The 23,484-nt window shown below is 38.4% G+C and overlaps 1 protein-coding gene across 1 annotated transcript in view; it reads left to right on the forward strand.

The window, feature by feature from the left end:
* LOC137277604 (nonsense-mediated mRNA decay factor SMG5-like) overlaps positions 1–23,484 on the forward strand; it is a 67,571-nt gene that overhangs the window by 36,865 nt on the left and 7,222 nt on the right. The window lies entirely within an intron of this gene.

The following is a 23,484-nucleotide window of genomic DNA, read 5'->3' on the forward strand; positions in this document are numbered from 1 at the left end:
TCCGAGATGCTTGCTTGTGGCGGTGAACACTCTGAAGTCAACAACAAAGCAGATGGAACATGTAGCAGTAGGCTAGACATGCTACTGATGTGTTCCCTCTCCTGCTGCCCGTCCCTTCTGCTTCAGTAACTTATCATTCAGACATACTACTGCCCGCAACAAATCGGTTCGATTCATCGAAAATCGAATCTGACACCTTAGTTTTGATTTTCGATGACCAATAGTACTATTTCAATTCGATGTTTGAATACCGAAATTAAATTATTTCCATGCAGCCAGAACATTATTACTCCCAACTCAAGCAGTTTTGAGTGTTCAAATAAGGCAAAACATGATTGGATCATGCCAGGCTAATTATCCTGTGAGAATTGTAAGTAGACATGACCAAGTTGACGATGGATTTCAGGCTAAATTTGCTGATTTCGTTAGTAAAATGAAATGTGATGTTTTCACTTGTACGAAGAATCGAATTGAAAAGGATTGAATCAAGGGTCCAATATTGAAAATCAGATCAAAGTCAGAATGAAGCCATTTCAGTCAAAGCAGATTTCCCCCAAACCTTGATGTTCACACAGACCATTTCATACCTTTCTCTGTGTATTAGGTGGGATTGCTTTTGTGGAAGAATTTAAATTCCATGCATGAGGTTGATTTATGTATTTTGTACTTGTTTCAAGGGATATGTGTAATTTGGTGTGGATAATGACTTATTATCTATATCTTCAGATCTGGAGAGTGTTTGATTGAGAATGTAGTGGAGAATCTGTTTATTATCCATTCCAAACTTTGTGATTATGTCATGTGTCACAAATTGGGTCTGCAAATGGTTTAGGTCTGTGGTTAAATAATGTAGACAGATTGTATGAAAGTTTAAAGGTGAGGATTCTCAAAAGAGGTTTCTGAAAGAGATCCCACAGCATATTATGGGGCCGTGGGATAGCCTCGTGGTTAAAGTATTCACTTGTGATGCGGAAGACACGGATCCAGTTCCCCACATGGGTTCGATGTGTGATGTCCATTCCTGGTGTCCCTCATTGTGATTTTGCTGGAATATTGCTAAAAGCAGATTAAAGTCTAAACTCACACATTACAGCATATACTTTAAAAAAACCCATCTCTTCCCGTCTGTTGTCTTGTAACTCTAACCCACCTACATCTTAGACTTCCTTTGTCAAGCTCTTGGACCTAATGTTGTTAGTGTATGATATGTTTTCTTGATGGATTTATTGCCATGTCTGTCTGTTTTCAGAGGAGATAAAAGTAAGTAAACTGTAAAGTAAGATACACATAAAAAACAGGTTGGTTTATTGTTTAACACCATGCTCAGCAATTTCTTAAAATATGGGTGCAGTCTGTAAATAATCAAGTCAGGACCAGACAGTCCAGTGATCAACATTATTTGCATCATTCTATGCAATTGGGTTATGATGATGTGTATCCCATATGCATAGAATGATGCTCATGATGTTGATCACTGGATTGTCTGGTCCTGTACACAACACAGACAGGAATACTGATCACTACTAGGAAAGGGGTACCTCACAGACTGCTTGGACTCCCCAGACAGATGAGAATGAGCCAGTGAGTTATCCAATATCCATGGTAATAATAATAGTAATGTAAGGAACATACGTCCACTATGGTAACGCATGAGACAGTCTCATATCATGTTATTATTATAATTGTTTAAATATTGTGGTTCTTGTTTATAGGAATTCCCTGGAATTGAAGCATCAGCATCATAGATTGTGTATGACATGTATCAGCTTAATGACCTTGACAAGTTACTGAAGAGTTAGGCGATGAGATGTTACTGACCTACTGTAAATGAACTGATGAAATCATAATGAAGGTGTGATGGTGATAAATGTTAGTGAAATTGTTTTTGGCATGTAGATCATTATCAGGCTGTCCACCATGTATAGCAATACATACATGACACCTTGACAGCAGACTGATGATTAACTTGCCGCATGGTTGCCCTGGTGTTTTTGACATTCCACCTGAAGGGTCACCAAAACTAGGCCACACTGACAGATCCCTGTTGTAGACTGTCTTACTGAGAACATCCACAGATGCTGTATTGTAAATGTGTCAGGGGTCTTTATGTCCAGTGTCTCTGTGCCTTCTCCTGCGAGTTCATGAAAGACATGCTGGACCCAGTGTGATCTAGCATCATCATCTGGCAAATCACTATTTTTGTTCACAATTCTAGCAACTGGAACAATGACAGGATGTCCAGTTATAATATCATACCACTGACCAGTCAGATATCCACCAACGATGTTGAAATTGGTCAGCTTGTCATGTCATGTTAGATAAAGACCCACATGGTCAAGAATTGTTGTCCTGCATTCTGCTACTTCTAGACTCAGGGTTTTTATCAACTTTACTTGTTTGACAATACTTGACCTTCTGTCAAGAAATTACGCTTTTGAATTTGCCAGTCAGTTGGCTGCTCTTAGATATAAATGTCCATTCCTCCTTTGCACCCACAATTTGCAATTTGTGCCTGTTCACTGAAATACTGGGTGTGCTTAGCTCTTTTTGCTAAGTCACATCATATTGTAGTTACATTAAAAGCACTTATACACACCGCAAAAAAATATTTTGGCTTCTGTGAGCATGTTCATCACAGGTACATCATCAAAATTAGTCTTCAGCTGCAATGCCACAGCAATGTGCCCCTCAGTCAAAGCTGCATACAAATCATTAGCTCCTTTATCATTTCAGTGTGGTGTATTTGTGCAAGATATTGAGCAAACTGAGGATGCCTTTTCTGAGTGAGTGAGTGAGTTTAGTTTTACGTCGCACTGAGCAATATTCCAGCTATATGGCGACGGTCTGTAAATAATCGAGTCTGGACCAGACAATCCAGTGATCAACAACATGAGCATCGATCTGCGCAATGGGGAACCGACGACATGTGTCAACCAAGTCAGCTAGTCTGACCACCCGATCCCGTTAGTCGCCTCTTACGACAAGCATAGTCACCTTTTATGGCAAGCATGGTTTGCTGAAGGCCTATTCTACCCCGGGACCTTCATGGGTCGCCTTTTCTGATAATTCTGATAATTTATATATTTTTCTCTATGTCCCATGCTTGTAATCAACAAAATAAAAAAATGCCCAAATAGGCATGATTAGTAATCAGTTTATAGAAACAATTTCCAGTTTATTTTCACAATCTTCAGATCATTCTTGTAAACATCCACAACATTTTTATTATCTTTGGTTCCAGAATCCTGTCAAGATAATGACAGGAAACCTTCCTTGCTTAGGGAGATGTGTAGATTCAAATGTCAGCTGACATGACAATTTACACATGTTGCCAGTACCAAGGATTGCATTGTGATGTTGTGGACTCAGTGTAACATTACCAACCTGTTGTAAATCATCAGCTTGGTGTCCTACATGTAGGTAAATATTATCTGTGCAACACACCTTGAACATTGCAGTTTGGCAAGCACCAGCTGTTGTTTTGCGTAGGAATGGGTTTCATCAAAAGCAGCAAAATCTCATCAAAGGTGTGACTAAGCATGGGGACAGGTAGCCAGTTGGAGGACATGTATGACATGGTTGTTTAGATCAAAACACTTTAATTGACAAAGTCTGTATTGCTGGAAGTTATCCTCAAGTAAGTGCCCCATGCCTGATTCTCAAGCTACCTAGACAGACATAGAAAAAAAGTACATAAACCCCAGATGGGTGCCTGTTCCCAACCCACAAACAACACAAAAATTTGATCAAATTTACAATTACAAATTCAGAGACAATAGAAAACGCTCTCCCCTTATGTAGACAAGAATAGGTTACTAGAACATTCTATGGTAAGGTAGATCTTGATCTATCTCTGCTTGATAGGAGTGGTCTAGTACATTCCAGCTCTCCTCAAAGCATGATCGCGTGTATTGTCTCGCCTAAAAATGCAAATCTTATAGAAACAGCCGTGAAATAGCTATTACTATAAATAGTTTTGTTTCATCGTCATATGTAATGCATTGATCAAAACCACGCAATCCCTGAAAACAAGAGTTCTGGTGTGTGATTTTAAGTAGTAACACAAACACACACTCTCTCTCTCTCTCTCTCTTTCTCTCTCTCTCTCTCCCCTCTCTCATTCTCTCCCCCCTCTCTCTTTCTCTCTCTCTCTCTCTCTCTCTCTCTCTCACACACACACACACACACACACACATACACACACACACACACACACACACACACAATGTGCATGTGTGACCTCACTCTACAAATTTCTCTCTCCACACATAGGCATCACAATGCAGTCAATTCTACTCCTGAGCACAAAATATACACCATGATCAGTCTCGTCTTCTTGCCCTCGCCGCTAACATTCATGTTATGTAATCCTTATGGGAATATTTGTCAGGGGAAAAAGAGGTAATGTCACTGGGCAAACAGTTATTTTATTTGGTGTTATCTCAACGATCATGCTGTTTAAATTGGGATCAGATTTCTCATCTTCTTCTTCTCCCACGTGATACATATATATGTACATGCTACATAATTTTTCCTTTCAAGTAGAAAGCTTCATCTCAAGGGAAATCATGCAGCCATGGTCACTTTACACTTCAAGATTTTATCATTCTATTACAACAGTAAAAGCAACTGTCTTCTTTTTTATGAGGAACAAGATCAAATATCTGATTAAGATAAAGATTCGCACCAAAATATCTGTTATTTAGAAACGTGTTATTTATGATGGGTTCAATTTCAGCCTGATGCTTTTTCCATGGAAAGTGATTTCCATTCCACTGCAGAGACATTGAAGGATATTTTAACCTCCCCCTGCTAGGAGAGAAAGGGCAGGCTGAAAGTTTTAATGAAATGGAAAATTTCTCTGTTCCTGTAATAAAATGTGGGAAAAAATGAAAGACTTGTTAAAAACATGGTGATGAATTTTCCAGCTTTCTTACTCATTATCTGCCCTGAAAAGGGGTCATCTCAAAATGTTTGGAAGTTTCTTCAAAAGAACATTCCTTCAACGCTGTAGCAGAATTCTTATATTCCTATTACTCTGATATAATGTTAAGGTGTGTTTTAACACCAGACATATTTGTTGAGTGATACCAGAATAGGGCTGGAAACTTGTTTATATGTTTGGGATGGACATGAGAAACGGTCTTGAAATTTTCCCTGGCTTGACCAGGGCAAGTGGAACATTACACATGGCGGAGTGATGACTGATCCTCAGCAGCAAACAGCAGGATCAGACAGATACTAGCTTGTCAATTGCTGCTAAGTAGATCTACAGCTTTAATGGAGGCCACCAGGAGATCCAGTCAAACTTCTTGGAATTCCACCATCACTTCCCACTCACAGTTGTAAGCTCCATGTTGAGAACCTCTGCCAGACAGATTCACTCAGAAATATGGTGAATCTCCAGCATCCCTGAACACCAGACTGTGCTGATGTGACATGTCTTGTGCCTTATAAATTAGTCAGATGTTGACAAGCTGTTTGTTTGTTTTATAGGTATGACCAAACACATCAACACCATACCTATGTCCCTTTATTTTGACTAAGTACTGAAAGAATACACAATTTAATTGCCTAAAGGTTTCACTTCCTTTATACAGGAATTATTTCTGAAAGCAGGTGTAACTTGTAAAAGTTGTTTATACTGTGTATAGCATTTGTGTATGATTTGTTATTGGAATGTAAACTTATCTGTTTTGACACTGAGGATGGGTTACAAAACTACTAATGTTTTTGTTCAGTTTAGTGAAAGACTCTCCTGCTTTGGTCAGTTGGTTTGTATATGTATGGGGCGCCATACAGTGTAGGCAAGAAACAGCCTGAGAATTATGAGGAACATTCAATATGCAATGTCATTGTTAACACCAGAAGCTGCAGTTGATGCACTACAGATTACCTCAGAATCAGCTCAGTAGAGGCCTTCATGGTAAGTTACCAATGACTAGGGCTGTTACGATTCACTGGTGTAATCAGTAAATCCAATCATAACCCTTCAAGAATTCCTTTCATCATTTGCAGTCACAAGAATACATAATTTATGATTTTTTAAAATGTAGTGTTTTACTTGAATTTAAGTGTTTTGGTATGAAAACGAAATCAATTTGAACAGGAATTATTTATGTCCGTCAGGACCATAGTCAACACTCTTATATATGTTATTTTGACAGTAATGTGGTTGCTGGTCATTGTCTTAATGAATTATGCTTTCAACATAGGAAAATACGTCAAATAATGTATCAGCTGCTGACTAATTACATTAGCTGCTGACTTGTTAGTGTCTTCTTTAACCAATATTCATAATTGTTTTCAGTTGTCGTAATGTGTATGATATTCACCTCACAGTGGATTCATTGCAGTCCATGGATTATTTACAGTCTGCTGCCATACAGCTGGAATAGTGCAACATGAAAACTAAACTAAACTAAACTAAACTAAACTAAACTAAACTAAACTAAACTCACTCACTCACTCACTCACTCACTCACTCACTCACTCACTCATTCCTGTCCTGTCCTATCTGTGACACACCCAAGCCCAGTATGCTGACTAATCAGGAGAGAAAAAATGAAATTCCTTCATTGTGTTAATTATTTTATGTATAATGTAAAATCATGGTGGGGAAGAGTATTTAAATGTTTCTTGCACAACAGCTTGTATGTACTGATGTGTACAGCAACCGTGAAGAATGACATGCTGATGGCTTCCCATTCATGGAGGACGCACATCCATAAATGGCTTTTAAAAATAGGACACTTTTCATTTATTCATAATGGAATACAGTTCTTGGTTGGCTAAGTTTCAAATGTGTCAATGTTTTATTGATAGATGATTGAAAAAGATTATCAATGATGATTGAATGACAGTTTTGTTAATTAAATGAAGCAGTATTTCTGAATATTTTGTTATTTTTTTTCAATACTTCCTTTTTATTGAAAGTACAAAGTGTAAAGAGAAGTGTATATTAATTAAGGCTGTGCTTCTGTTTCCTGTGTATGTATGTACAGTCCATGAGTTTTGTCTGCACAACATTCATCATACCTTCTCAGTATATCCAATGTGATTCGTATCACTCCTGTGATTGACGTCTATTAGTGCACATGCAAGATATGTACTTGATGTCAAAGACTATCATGCAGTGATTAGACAAACTGGATCTGTCTCTATTTGGCATATGTAGTGTTGATTTTGCTGAAATAATTGCGAAGCTTCTCAACTAGTTACAAAGCCATTATCCTGGACATTTTGCCATGCTGCTTTCATGTACTGGTGATTCTCATCATCCACTTCATCCTTAGTTGATATTGTGTAAGCTGTATTATGTTACATTTTTCTAGGTTTTTTGTTCATGTTTAATAGTTAAAGAGTATGTGACACCTTTTCTGTCTCTGAGAAGGTAAACATACACATGCAAGTGTTAAAAACTTCATGAGTTCAGAAGTTAGCAGTCATACCTTTAAAAATTCATACTTCTTCCCAAAAGGTCAAAATATGTAATATTGTAAGTTCTAGCCAGTTTGGATGAAAGGTATATAACAAGTGTGATATTGTGCTCATCATCTCCGGTGTAATTGCAAGTTGCTAAATAGTTTATTGGAGGATTTACATTTTCCTGCAGACCTCAAGTGTTTACCACTGTTGAAGTAGCCACCATTATCGAATCTGGGCGGATCCAAACCATGAAGATCTGGAAATAGTTGCAGTGTGGGGCTAATGGCTTCCTTGTAAATACATGTCATTGTTTGCCTCAAGTGCTTTTCTATCGTTTGCACTGATTGAAAGGAACAATAATGTGATAATGGCGGGATGCAGTCAGTATTGAAACAAACCTGTGTTGCCATGATTGTCTGTGTTCAAGAATCAAGTTGTGAAGCCTGTCTGTTTTCATTGTGTTTCGTGTGTGCTGTTGGTGGGATATTTTTTCCATAATTTCTTTATCTTAATGCGAATGTGGTATTTTTTGTGGCCAGTGCATCATGTGTAAGTGATAACATAATTGACTTGTTGGCTGTAGCTCTTTAAACACATCAATCTAATTCCCCAGGATCATGTTTGTTTTAATAGCACCATTATCAAATAAACACACCCTATTAGTGTTATCAAAAATATACCGTAGCTAATTTGGTTTCATATCAGCGCTGATTATGTGCCGTCTGGTAATGATCCGTTAATGAGAAACACACCAGAGTGGAGGCAGGTCCAGGTTCATCAGTGAAGACTCTACCTGCTGTTGCAGTATGTGTCTAGTGGATGTAGGTAGTGGTTGGAATTGTATTCCTGGACTGTGTAACATGGTAATAAATAAAGAATGCCACCAGTAGGACTGAGTAACCTTGGAATGTGAGTGCTGACCTTTACACAGATTAAACACCTTGGATAGATGTGTTGCCACAAAACAGAGGCTGAGGGGATTCCGGAACACAGAATGAATGTGTTTCCAATCCCAGCCCCTGGTGCTACACCTTGGCCAGATCTAAAGGCAGTGGGGAGAGAGGAACTCTAGTGCAGCCATTCATCAAGTCTTGAAGACAGACAGGCTTGGACTTATCTATGATGAGAGATGGGAGCCGGATACCTCTGTAGTGTTTATATAGCTACAGGAGAGAAAGGCTTCATCTGCCTTGTTGTTATATAGCTTGGATAGAGTTACCCGCCTTCACTGCAGAAAGCTCCCCCTGGTGTCATAAGATCCCGGCCCGATAGTGCTATATCTACCAGTGCCAGCCCAGCACTCAATAAATTGTAATTTTCAAACATATCTGTCAGCCAGGTCTCCTGGGAGACATTTACGAGATAAAGATTCCTAGTATTTTTGCCCAACTGTGTGCAGGGGCCTTTTGATCTTCATTGTCTGATCTGGTGGTAATCAAGGAACACGCTTCTCATAGAAATGATTACTTCTCCCAGACGAGGCCAAAAAAAGTAATCTTGGTGATAATCACAGAAATGGAGGTCTTTAATGACAGGAAGTTTGGCATCAATTGTGGGATTTTTCCTCACAGAACATGCAGCATTGTGAGGTCCAATCAGGTAGACTAGGTACATGCCTCACTTGTGCAGACTTGGCGATAGTAACAGTCTGGCATCAGCCAGCACTCAAGGTGGCCACTAGGGCAGACGCAAGACCAAATATCACACCCTTGATACAATAGTACCACAGGCACGTAGTCTGTCAGCACAAATGGAATCAGTTCTTGGCCAGGATTACTGTAATTACTTAAAAAGCCAGATAATATCGTAGAAATTATTAAGTGGAACTTGAACATAGAAGTTCTGTATAATGAATACTTTATATAAGGAGGCTGTTGTTATTGATTTCTTGATCCTGTTTCTGTCATGTTACAATAAGGAAATCATGGAATGATGGGCAGTATTTGTATGTTTAAATACCAACTGAAAATAAGGGATATATTCATACTTGCCATTAAGAGGACAGTAACTTTATATCATCATCAGACTTTCTGACTTGTGGATACGTGGTGTTGTATTCCACATGTAAATATCAATGCATTTCGTAGTCCAGACATGATTATTTACAAACCACTGCAATATAGCTTGAATATTATTCCATGCAGTATTAGACAAGAAACACAAACAAATATATGAACTAGGTAGAAGAGGACCACCTATACCTTTGGAGTACTGTCTATGTAATCTGTAGTCAGTCCTTGATAATGAACATAGTTCATGTCTTGTAGTAGATATTCAGATGTAAGACACTCCTTATTTAACTCCCTTTCCTCTGAAATTAATTTCATTGAAATCTCCACAGAAAAATTTAACCTCCCTGTTACAAATAATGAACCAAATAGCATTGAGCTGAACTGCTGCCATGTGTACAGCTTTAAGCGAATATAGAAGATCTCTGGATTGTCCTTGGCCATTATACACATTTGTAATATGTTGTTTTTATTCTTATTTGTGATGTATCTTGTTTATGTAGTTAATTGGGTATTGTAACTGTTTCGACATGCAGTTACTAATGCACTGCCAAATTATTGCTCATGATTTAGTAGAACAATTTTTCAACAATATCCTGTCCATTGTATTTGTGAACATCAAGTATGAGAAAGTGTGAACTGTTCAATGGAAGAAGTCATGTGCTAACATTTCCTTCAGATAGGCCCAATGTAAGAATCAACAATTTTATTGTACAGTACACCTTAATTAGGAAAGCTGCAAACTAGCTTTACTTGGGAGTAGGTGTAATTGATAAGTGATATTCCGTGTGGAGTGACATGTTAAAGATGAAAGGCATATATTTCGCCTTAGTTTGAGGGCCAATCCTGCTGGGTTGTCCAACGGCCTGATGGGGCACCATGATACCCCTGTGTGGAACTAGGATGTGATGCTGAGTCTGCCACCTACATTACATGCATCGTTACCACTTCCAGTAAATACTCATCCACCTTAGCCTTATCTTATAATCTGTAATTGGAAACACTTTACTTGATAATTCCGTTTTCTTTCTAAGCAGTAATTTGAATGGTTGCCCCCCAGTTTGGGTACATTTGCCTCAAAGCCTGTTTGGAGATTTGTGTGTAATTAATGTATGGCTGATGTTTACATGCATCATTCTTATCCTGTAAATATTTGTGTGTGTTTTCTTTTTTTTATTTTTTGTGAATAAACAAGCCTGAGTAGTGATATTTATATTTCCTCAAGGTTGTTAATTCGTGGACTGTTTGTAATACTCGTGTAAGAGGTTGTTAGCTGTTATCTTTATCACAGATTGTTTGGAAATTAAGCATTACTTTCAGGGTCATTTGTATGCAGAAGACTAATTATCAATTTAACCAAGTTATCATCAATTTCACCAGTGTCTAATTCTCCCCTGCAGGGTTCTCTCCCTTGTTCCCAGATTGCTCAGGTTAACTTCCTGTCAGGCAGACAACATAAACTTGGTAATTAAATAGAGGGTGTAATCAGTAACATGCTGCCCCTTAGTGTTCAAACTGTTAAACAGAGTCAGCTGTTTCTACTGGCCAATATGTGTTAACATAATATGTGCATGTTGTGCTATAATTTGACACACATTGCCCAGATTAAGCAATCAGGACTACAGAAAGGAAAGTCCTCCAACAATCCTCAAGGGTCCTTCAGGATAGCTGCTGTTTTCAGGATTTCTGAAATGGTGTAATTGGTGGAATTTTAAGTAAAGAATTCATGTAAAACTGGCTTACTTGTCCAGAGGATTCTACAAGGGCCATGCCAACTGTTTCAGAGTGTTATACATCTCCTACAGTCAGTCATTATTGCCTTTTTTCTTTACTTCAAAAAGGCTCTTAGATTTTTTGAATGAGTGAAAGATGTCATAGTTTATACATTTCAGATGAAAGTATCCATAAGAAAACTTGACATAAATTACTCAGGAAGTAGAACAGAAAAGATTTACAATATTGCTTTAAAATCTGAAGAGCTACAGGATGCAAAGCCATAGAGCTTTCTTGATTCTTGAATGTTACTGTCATGTTATGTCATTTCTGCTGATTACTGTAATTCCTTTGTCATGCTCTGATTCCAATTCTTTTGTGTATTACTTACCTTTGAAGATCTGAGTTAGAACTGATCTTCAGCAACAGATACTTGTCATAAGAGGCTCCTAACAAGATTGGGTTGTCAGACTCGGAGACTTGGTTAACATGTCATTGTATTCACATTGTGTAGATCAGTGCTCATGCTGTTGCTCACTGGATTGTCTGGTGCAATCTCGATTACTTACACGCCAATGCAATACAGCTGGCATGTTGCTGAGTGTAGCGTAAAACTACACTGTATATTTGTCATGATGCAGATTTTGCATATTACAATAGCGGGCATGTTATGCAATGATGCCAATTTTTTTAGTTAATAGTTAATGGGTTATCACATTAAAGAATTTAACTTCTTAATTTAACACAAAATAAACATACATGATATATCAGAACCTGTAGTAACTAATATTAATCCATCAAATGGGGAATAGACTTTAATCGTTTATGGGTGTACAAACTGAGCTTGATGTTGGTTTTGAAAGAATGCAACAATCATTCTCTGTTTTTTAGTGATTTGGAATTACTGTAATTTTGTATTGATACTATGATGACTGTTTTCTATCTTTATCATATTTAGTTTAATGGTTATATTTTATACAACCTTCTCCAGATCATCATCCCCAGGAAACACAGATGTGCATGAAATGAGGTGAATCATGCGAGGGCCACAATAATGTGTGTTAAAAGAGTTCTCTGGGCCAGCTTCTAAAGCATCACTCCAACTCCACTCCGTGTTGGTGGGAGATACAGTTCCACTGGGCTAGTCAAGACCACTTGTGGCTTCCCCCTCTCCCCTCTCTCAGTTGGTGTCCCCTTACAATCACAACATGGCTTGTGTTAGTATACAGTCAACACTCTCTTCATTTCTCGCCTGATTCACACACCTCAATTCATGCCAGCTGTGGAGACTTCTTGCAGATGGAATTACATTCTTGGCCCTTATGTGTCAACTCTTCCCATTGGTCGAACTCTGAGTAGAGGCTCCACCTCCGTCTTGATTATTGACAGATACAGATGTAGAGACAATTCTCAAAGAAGAGGGCCTTGATGGAATCAGTTTTCATAAGTGTTTCTAGCTTACAAACATTCTCCGCCCTTGTAGGCTTGATGGACAACCCCAGCTGTTTATCTTACACCTTCACTCCCTTGAATATTCATTAGGGCAACAATTTATGCAAATAGGTTCCTCACTTGCCCTCCAATAAAACATGGGTAATGATTCTCTAAGTTGATTGGTTAATGCTCTAACTAATGAGGTTTGTACAACTGTCCAGGATTCCATGTGCTTTTTACCCATGGAGTACATGGTTACTTTGAGAAGACATATTCCTGGAATTGGCTGGGTCTGTTGCTCATTTGCTGTAATAAGCTGTGCATTAGGGCAAGCAGTGCCGGCAGGGAATGGCCTGGCAGGTTTATGAAACACAACGTGACAAAGCCAGACTCTGCTGGTGAAGGGAGATGGATTCCAGAAAACCTCGGAGCCATTGGCACACAAAACATACACTCATGGATTGAAAGATGAAAACCTTGGGAAGTAATGGAGATCCTCTATTGCTTTGTTGGGTTTTGCTACCAATTCTATATCATTCTCAGGGTTTATTACAGGTTTTTCTTCAGCGAGTATGTTCTTGTCATCTGAGAAATAAACAAATGGTTTATTTCACAGCACAAGTGTAGTGCTCAATTTTTCCTAAAAGATTGCTGTTTTTCTGCAGATGCTAGAAATATTTATACAGCATTTTTGTGTGGAGTTTTTGCTGCTACTCAACTCTTCTTTCTGAGAGATTTTTCTGACTTTAACAGTTGATAGCGTTAATTGAGCTGAACATCGTGATCACTGTCAGGACATCTTTCTTTCCTCAAGCCTAATTCTGTCCTAATGTCTACCACCCTGATGGCACAAGTTGAACTGAAACTCAAGCCTTTTGTAGCATTGTTCAAAAATCAAAACATCAACAATTAAGTAGAAAGGTTGCTGTTTTCACATGAAAAGAACAATTGGGCAAGGGCAGCGTAGTAATGTCTTCTTGACACAGGGCACTTCTAACAATGGTTAGAGGAAATATGAAACCAGGGGAGATAATCACATTCCAAACACAAGTATGTAAACAGAGTCTCTGAACACTTTCACTTATAGGGGGCACCTGAGGGGGTAACTGGTTTGGGGAGGAGTGGGAATGGTCTTTCAAGGTGAGAGGTCAGGGGAGACAAATAGTTTAAGACATGGTGGTAGAATTGGTTTGATGGAGTTGGTTCAGTCTGCCAATAAAATGTGAGTGGTGGGTGGGTTTTTATGTTTGGGCAAGGGAAGAGAAACTTTGAACTGCCAAGAGATGGGGAGGTATGGGGTTTGTTTTTTAACACTGGCATGGGAAAGGGGGCTTCTGTCCGGAATGAAGGGAAAGGGGTGGTTTGGAAATATGCTGGAGTGCTGCTTCACCTTTTAACATTTACACCAGGCATTAGTGTCTGGTGTCATTCTGTTGTTGTTGTTTCATGAATTGGGTTTGACATTGTTATTGTTTTGGTGTTTGTATAAGAGTGACAAATGGAGACTGGATTTGGTAGCTTAGACAGAAAGGCATTTCCAGCCATTTTTGTGATTGTCTAACATTCTAACCTATTGCTTGTGACCATATATCAGCTGGTGGAATGTGGAATTTAAATATTACAAGTCTTTACATGCTGATAGTCACAACTGATGTTCAGATGATTGATGTCATGTAGAATGATAAAAGGACAATTTTCTCATTCAGTATGGCAGATGTGTGGGTGGGACTAGTGCAGTATGTTGTACCAAAATACATAATTAATAAGCCCGATGTAATGAATGTTCCTGCTGTGACAGGAAGGGTTTGTTTTACACAGGGCTGCCCCTCCGATAACCTCCTTATCCTAAACATAGATTATTGCAAGAAACTGAACACCAGCATAATAGACAATCAGCAGATTTATAAACATTACCACCTGTCATTTCTATGACATGTAGATACTCCCCAGCCCACCCTCCAGCTCTGTCTGCTATCTACTCCCTGGTCCCTCACCCTTGGTTAGATCTGTGTTGAGTGGAACACTGATCCGTGGATTATCTTAATATCTTCCTCTGCAGTGTTTCCATGTCTCTGTGTAGAGAGAGCAATGTGCTCCCAATTAGCTGTGGTAATGGTGACAAGAGGTATCAGTGACAGTGAGTGATACTGCCAGATTCCTGCCTTCACTCACTCCCTCATTGTGGCGGCTGTATTAACCTAGATGATTTTATCACTTGTAAGCAGATCCCCTTTCTCCAGTGACAGGAGATGGGGGACTAATTAAACATGTTCCCTGCCCTGGTGGCATTCCACTCGTTGGATTCCAGTCATAATTCACATTGATTGTGGAGGAGGGAGTTGGCAGCAGCAGCAGAGGTGGCCAACTGAGGAGTCAGGGATACCTTCATCAGGTGCACTGCCCACTGACAGATGAGGGGGGCAGCATGGACTACTATGTAGACTCTGTAGTGTGTCAGTGTCACTTATACCCACAAGTAATATATACCCACAAGTATCTATACTGTTCACTGATCAGCCAGCAAGTGGTTGCCATGTCTTACTTGCTTACAGGGCCTAGATTTTCAAAGCTGTCTTCGAGCTAGGTTAGTTATATAATATAGGTTAATGTTAATATATGGCATTTATCTTAACACTAGGAAAGCTTCCAAAATCTAGGTCCTGGATTTGATTTTTGTTATTCTTAGTGAAGGCTTTTTGCACCTGAGAGGTTGACTGACATGGGTATCAAATAACAGGAGTTATCTGTACATACACACCAAAGATGAGGCACTAGAAAGCTTTATGAAGAGATTAGTGCTTTGCAGTGAGGTTGAAATAGAAACCAAGGAAATAAGATAATAGCTCCACTGACGGAACACAGTGAGTTTCTGTTCCTTATACTACAATGGAAGAGTCAGGATTTTATGAATAGAATTTGTTGGAATCCCAACATTTCAAATATTCAATTGAAGAAGAGTCAGCACACAGTAGATTACACCATAATCATTTCTCTGATCTTTATGTCCTGAGAAAGCAGTATGATTAATTTTGCAAATGGTGCCTGTCATGTCTTTTTTCAAACGTAAAAACAATGTACGAGCCAATTTGTGCTTATTTGATTTTCTGCAAAGCTGAAATGATTTGATTAAAAGCTGTATCATTATTAAATCAAAATGTAAGTAATTTTGTTTGTCTTCTATAATTTAAAACCTGTCTGACCCACTCTTGAGTAATGACTTCCTGCAGCCAAATTGCAACATCTATTCTGTGTAGGCAAATCTATTCCAACTATGGCTGATAACAACCATGCTAATGGATCCAAGATTCCAAAGATTGTTAGATAATTATTGTAAGGGATTGAAGTTAAGGGAGCATGACTGAAGCAGCAATGAAACCCACATGGATGAAAGTTGGGTATATCTGGATGCAGCACCTGCCAATCTGCACACTCACTGCTGTAGCTGTGCACAATTAGAGAGATGGAGAGAAGTCATTGGCATCATCATTAAGATACTTGGAATGTCCCAGACCTATCCCTTTCCTCATCAAAGTGAATAGTCCATACAGACAGACTTTCCTAGATGGAAACTGTCCTGAATTAGAACTTCCAAACTGTTTGGTAATTATGCAGATGGATGACAGCTACGGTTACTGTTTGAAGTTGTCAGAGTGGTAGCAGAATGACTGATACAGTGATCAAATTTAATCATGGTATGTAGCAGTGATACAGGACTGACAAGATTCCAGACTAGATCCATGGATATCTAGCGCAAGGGGATCAGCTTACCTGCTCACCTGAGTATGAACACAATGTTAATCATGGTGTGGTGAGGAATATTTGCCTTCTGAAAGTTTGCCATGCAGATTATTGGCTACACCTGTGATGGGTCATGATTCATGGTATGAGTTGAGGATATTTGGTTACATATTGGCTTGCATATTGTTTCCCATTGCTTCAATAGGGAAATGTATACAAGGCGTATGAGAACTGGATATTTCCACTGAACCTGGACAAAGGATCACTAATTGGAGGCTCTTCAGAAGACTGATGTGTTTGTTCAGTTTGATGAAGGATGTATTACTCTGCGTGTTATATAGCTCCATAAGAGATTCCAGGTTACATTAGGTCCCATGCAACCTTGTAATGTTGGACATAAGAGCTGAATTGGGGAGGTATCCTGACAGCTGAAATGTTCGCTTGTCATGCTCAAGACTTTGGTTTTATTCCCCACATGGGTACAATGTGTGAAATCCACATGTGGTGTACACTACCATGACATTGCTGGAATATTGCTCAAATCAGTGTTAAACCTTACTCACTCACTCACTCACTCACTCACTCACTCACTCAAAAGAGATGACTAAATGATTGATAGGTCAACGGATGGTGGTGACTTGGCTAATTCCTTGTCATTGTGTCCAGATAGCACTCCTCTTTGCCCTCAGTATCAATCACTGGATTGTGTGGTTCAGACTCAATTCATAAGGACAGAAGTGATTTGATACCATATTCAGATATGATTCCAGTGGATGATTCACCACCGCTGCTAAACCTAACACGCAGTACAAACCCAGACTGAATTTTTTGCCAAACAAATCCATCAAATTATGGATTCTTTTGTTCTTCTATTGATGTCTCAGAGGTAAAAACATCCTTGCTGTATATGTAGTCCAGAATCTATTGATATATGTTACAGATGCTCTTAATCCATCAACAGCAACTCCCACCTAGATTTGTTCTTTCTTGCTTAAAAAGCAGTCATCTTTTTGTAATTTTAGATAGTCAGTAGTCAAATTACTTCTGATACATTCTGATACATCCCCAGTCACTTCCTTGATGTAAAGCTGCACAATTTTAATCACAGCTGCAATCAAAACAGGAAGAATTGTCATTCCGGATTGCACATGACATGAAAGGCGAATATAAGTCGTCTATTATCTGAAATATTTCCCCAAGCCTGCTTCTTTCAAGTTTGGCTTGTCCATAAAAATGATGACAATCTTGTCTCTTTAAAATTCATGAAGGCAGTTTTTAACCCTGTGCCATTAGTCCTGTCTGTAAGTTCAAGGTCACCGCAGTGTAATGCTATTCTCCTGAAACCACTAAGACTCCCCAATCTCCTGGCTTTCTGATTATCTTATAATCTTGTATAAGCACATCTCTTTGTTTGTTCTACTTGCAGCAGATTTTTGCTCTATTACGATTTGGTTGTCAGAAGATCACAGAGTTTAATACCCAGGTTGTCGGCAGTTCTGGTGCCTGGAGAATTGATTATAATCCATATGCCTCCCAATGTCTCCTCTCAGTTTAATAAAGCCTAAGCCATCTTTGATAACTTCTTTTTATCACTTTCCCACTGATCTTTGCTGGTCTAGATTTCCAGAAATAACAATCAGACAAAAAGCCCTCCATGTGTATTGAGGGTTGAGAGAGTGAAATATTGCATATCTGAAAGAGATTAGGCAAGGGGAAAAATACATGGAAAAATATTCTTGTGTGTCAGGTCTCCACAAGCCAAAGCAAAACAAATAATCCAGAGATTGCACTCACAGACTTGGTTATATTTACTGAATATAATATGGTTGTGTTTCCATAACTCTTGCCAATATTTGGTGCTGACATATGTTGCAGAGGGAGGGTGTTACTGATAAGATCGTTCTTCAAATTGCTTAATTCTGCACTTAAACATTTTGTGCACTATTTCATTAAGTAATTATTGGCTTGATTTAGCTAGTTCACTTCAAATTAGCTTATGTCAAATTTATTGAAAATGACTTAATAATGTATTTTTCAATTTGTTTTGAGGCTTCTTTGATTGGCTAGAACAAGATGATGGTGATGGATTTGACTGTAGGAGTTAACTGTGCTTTACACACAACATGATGATAACCATTACAGGGTTTACTGTGGCAGTGTCTGCTCACTCTCATAGGAAATCTCTTAACTCTGGTCCAGACGGGTTATGTTCAGTGTATGCCCTCAGGTTACACACCCTCACACCCAACTCCAACTTCATGCAAAAGTAACAACCATTAAAGTAATCATTACAGGTGCTTCGCTTAGTCTCTGAATATTTAATTTTTATTGTAACAAATAAAACATTTAAATTGAAGAGAAGTCAAAGAGAGACCAGATGTCCTGAACCTAAGGATGTCCAGACTTGCTTCATTTAGCATTGTAGAGAGGCATGGGGAAAAAGTGTATGCGAGACTGCAAGAGAGACTGTGGACACCTGGTGTCATCCTGATTTTAGTGATACATTCTGATACTTTTCACCACTGATATTCTTTCTGTTCTCAGTTGAATCAGTTTCAGCAGATAATTCAGATGATACTCTAGCATTTACAATGTATATTTCTTGTTTATGAAATATGAATGTAGTTTCATTTTCAAAGGGAAATCTTTGCTTCTTGCATCAACCCTGTAGAGATATATAATTATTTATGAAATATGACTGTTGATAAGGCTATGTATTTCAGTTAATAAATGTTGTGTTTCACAGCCTTTTTATCCCCCCGGCATGTAATGCAGGGGGGTATAGTCGACACCTCCTCTGTCCGTCCGTACGTCCATCCGTCTGTCCGTAATCATTTTGTTTCCGGAGCATAACTCAGAAACCGTTCAATATTTTTTTTACCAAACTTGATAGATATTGTAATCTCAGCCTATGGTTGTGCCTTTTGCTATTTACAGATTTTTGGCATTATATTTTTTATTTTTTTTCATGGAACATGTTGGTGTTAGTCTTATGGTGGGGTGGGCCTCGTTTCCGGAACAGAACTCAAAAACCCTTCAATATTTCTATGCAAAACTTGGTAGATATATCAATCATAACCTGAAGTGGTGCCTTTTGCTATGTACAGGATCTTGTGATGTATTATTTTCTCGGTTTCCATGGAAACGTTTTGGACCTAGTCTGAAAAGTGAGAGGTGTGTTTCATTTCTGGAGCAGAACACAAAAACTTCTTAATATCTCTGTGAAAAACTTGGCAGATATGTGTGACAGACCCCAGAGTGGTGCCTTTTGCTCTCTACAGGTTTTTATGATTTATTATTTTCTCGGTTTCCATGGAAATGTTTCAGACTTAGTCTCAAAATGGTGGGATGGGCTTTCTTTCCGGAGCAGAACTCAAAACCATTCAATGTTTTTCTGCAAAACTTGGTGGATATATCAGTCAGAACCTATAGTGGTGCCTTTTGCTATGTACTGGATCTTGTGATTATTAATTTCTTGGTTTCCATGGAAATGTGTTGGACCTAGTCTGAAAAGTGAGACGTGTGTTTCAATTCCAGAACAGAACTCAAAAACTTCTAAATATCTGTTAGTAAAACTTTCTAGATATGTGTGGCAGACCCCAGAGTCGTGCCTTTTGGTTTTTAAAGGTTTTTGTGATGTATTATTTTCTCGGTTTCCATGGAAATGTTTCGGACTTAGTCTCAAAATGGAGGGATGGGCTTCGTTCCCAACTCGAAAACCATTTCATATCTGTCAACAGATCTTGGCAGATATATGAGACTGATCATGAAATTGTGACTTTGCTGGTTAAAGATATATGGCATTAATAATTTTCATGAATTCCATGGAAACAATTCAAACTTAGTCTGAAAAACAATGAGTAACTCTCAAATTATTTGTCCTTTCAAACATGTGGGATCCGGGGTCATCTTCTGATGACTCTTGTTTGTCATTTCTGCTCAAAAATAGAAAAGGAAGTACTATCATAAACTATTTCTTTTTCCAACTTATATTGGAAATATAAGATAACAGAAATAAATACAAAACAAATCCAAATATAGCTGATCATGGTCCACAGTTTCTGCAGCTGATGCAGTCTGGATTTGCCAGATCCATCTTGACATGTGTGGGGGTCTTTAATTTATTCTTTTGGATTCGGGAAACTAACAACAAAAACTAACTTGTCAGTAAGTACTGTACTGTGTACAGTAGATTTTCATCAGATCGAATGTTCATCACCATGTCTAAAGCCCTTGTGTGTAAGAATTCTGAAATTAATTGATTTAAATAGTTGCCCATTCTATTTTGTCAAGAATATTAACTGTTTTATCTGTGTAAAGATGACTTTTAATTCAACTTTAATCCTTAGCTAATGCACTTTGAAAATGGCATTGAGTTCAAATAAATTGGTGCTTTGAAAATATGTACAAAATATAGTTGAATGTTTGAAAGGTCCTATTCAAGTGCAGGGTAATGTCAGTCTAAGACACTGACAAGATGGTGAGAGGAGGATGTTTGTGTACATGTGCATGAGACACAGTGACTAACTTGCCAGTGTTAATTATATCATATCATGTCAGCAACAGACTAAAGGTTTGATCAGGAATACTCCACCTTAGAGTCATATCTAGAAAAAAAACATGGCAGTGTTGAAAGCTGGAATCATTGCTGCTCTAGCGAGTGTGTGGGCTGCCCCAAGGTTCCCAGCGGTTGCATCAAACATGTTCCAAGTGTATCCGTCTCCCCAGCCCCTTCACTTGCCGAGCAGTTTATCTGGCAAATTTACAAAGGTCCTGAGTTGGTATTTTGCTGCTTGTGGAGTAGGCAGCTATCTTCCCCCAAGGAGATAAGCTATCTCAGCAACTGTACCTGTCAGTCAGACTTGGGACCAAGCAGGACGAATATAATGCATTCTGGGCTGAAAATTTTCCTCTATCCGACCAGCAGTAATGTTGATGGTGATGCAGCTGATATCCTCAAGTGTGCAAGCCTGGGTGTCTTCATTACTGCCGCTGCTCCTCCACTTGGTCATGAGTCAGGGAAGGTAGCTGATGTATGTTTGTGGTGATAATGATGACATGATTGACTGACAGTGTGTTACGGTCATGAGTTTTTGTTGATAGTGAATGTGTTTGGTTGAAGGTAATGTGCTTCCATACATTTTATGATAGACATTTTGTTTTTGGAATCAGAGGGACATTTAGCCAATTACTCATTCAGTACATAACATTTGTGTGTTGGAGGCACTTTAATTAGACCCAATCATTCTAATCTTAACACCATTGTACAGTGAGATGAGTTTATTGATAACGATGATGAAGCTCTAAGGTGAAGTTACAACAAAAATTCAATCTGCTGATGCAGAATAATTCAAAACAGACACAGACTTGCTTAATATTGTTCTGCCATGCTGATCATGACAGACATATAGAACAAGAGGGTGTAGCTGTCTTGCATACCTGCTGCTCTGACGGTGCATATCAGACAGTGTAAGTCATGACACCATCATAAAGGCTTACATCTCTGAGCCAGTGAAGCAACTCGTCCATGTTGACAGATGACAGCCTATCACAGATGACAGGTATCCTGATGGAGGAATGATATTGATATTTGATGATATTTATCTATTGCCTATCATTCCGTCAAGAAATACAAGCAATGTACTATAAACTACAAATATGAATGTTACAGCAGTTATAGACATATAGAAATACAGATACATAAATGATATGTAACTAAAAAGACTCTCTCTCTTTCTTGTGATTGGGCTTGAAGAAGTATTGATAACCAGTTGATGAAAAATGCAACAAGAGATTAATGACTTGGTAGTCTCTGCTTTTTGTAATATGTAAGAAGCAAGTGGTTTTGTCTCTAGTGCTTGTGTTGTTAATATGATCAGTATTATGATGATTTATTTGTTCATTTCATGGTAGATCCATTAAAGAATGCAGTGACAGCTTTATACTTTGGCCCCCAGTGCTAGTGCAGTATTCACTGACAGCTTTGTGTTTTGTTCTGTACTATTGGGTCTTGTGCAAGATTTGTCTTTAGGCTGAAGGCATGTCATATCTCTTTAACAAAGCCGTCACAACAGTGATATATTATATTTGTCTAGACCTGTTAGTGAGAAACATTCAGCTCCAAGTTTGCATTAAACATTTCCAGATTCATCAGTATTTACAAAAGTAAGAAGATTATGATAATCCAATTTTCAACATTACCTAATTATTCCATAGTGTCCTGCTATGGTGACAGTTTGATACTTGAGATAAATATGTATGTGCATCGGAAACTATGATGAAAACTCTTGTACATGAACGACACTACACAGTGTATCAGTTTATACTGATACAGGTGGCCTCTGAATATTAGCGTATAAATGATGTTATGTTTTCTGTGTGGAATGCAGAATTATTCATAGATACACGTTTATCTGGCCATACTTTTGAACATACTTATAACATACTTATTTTTTTGTGTAACCTTGCCAATATGAGGTACATTTCTTGTGTTATTTGGTGGAATTGACAATCTTTACATTTGCACTACATTAACCAAATCTTGTATCGCAAATTAATTATCTAAGATGACATTTTCCTGATATCTTTCAAACTAAATAGTTAAAAGAGGAATAACTCTCATTTTTGTCTCGGCTGGCTGCTGTTTCACAACGAATGTGAAACATTAATGAAGGGCATTATGGTAAAACTAAGCCTTCAGCCAGAAGGAACAACGCTTACAAACAGGGTACATAAATCCTTGTCTCGGTTAAGACCAGTTACATTGCTTAAACATCACTTAAGCAACATTTAAGTGTACCGTGTGAAGATCGTTTGTAGCAGTCACCCCTTGCATTAAAGATACGTGGACATGGATATTTTGCCCACTGTTTCTATACACCTGTCTGTATTCCAGAACAGATTTGATCTGCAGTATCTCATGTGGGTCGTCACACCTAATGATTATGGGTGGTTATCTTGGATGATTTGTTTTGTTTGTTAGTTTTTAATTCCAACCTGGAGTTCCTTTCCAGAGCAGCCTTTACTGAGGTTAACCTCAACTCCCATTCTTTAACATTGCACTATGGTTTCCATAGTGATTTGCGATCAACTTAGTGCTTCATGAGGCCCAGGGCAATATTTATGCTTCATGGCAATATGTAAATAACCACGCCTCCACCAG

Source organism: Haliotis asinina, chromosome 3 (assembly GCF_037392515.1).
Source record: "Haliotis asinina isolate JCU_RB_2024 chromosome 3, JCU_Hal_asi_v2, whole genome shotgun sequence".
Lineage (NCBI taxonomy): Eukaryota > Metazoa > Mollusca > Gastropoda > Lepetellida > Haliotidae > Haliotis > Haliotis asinina.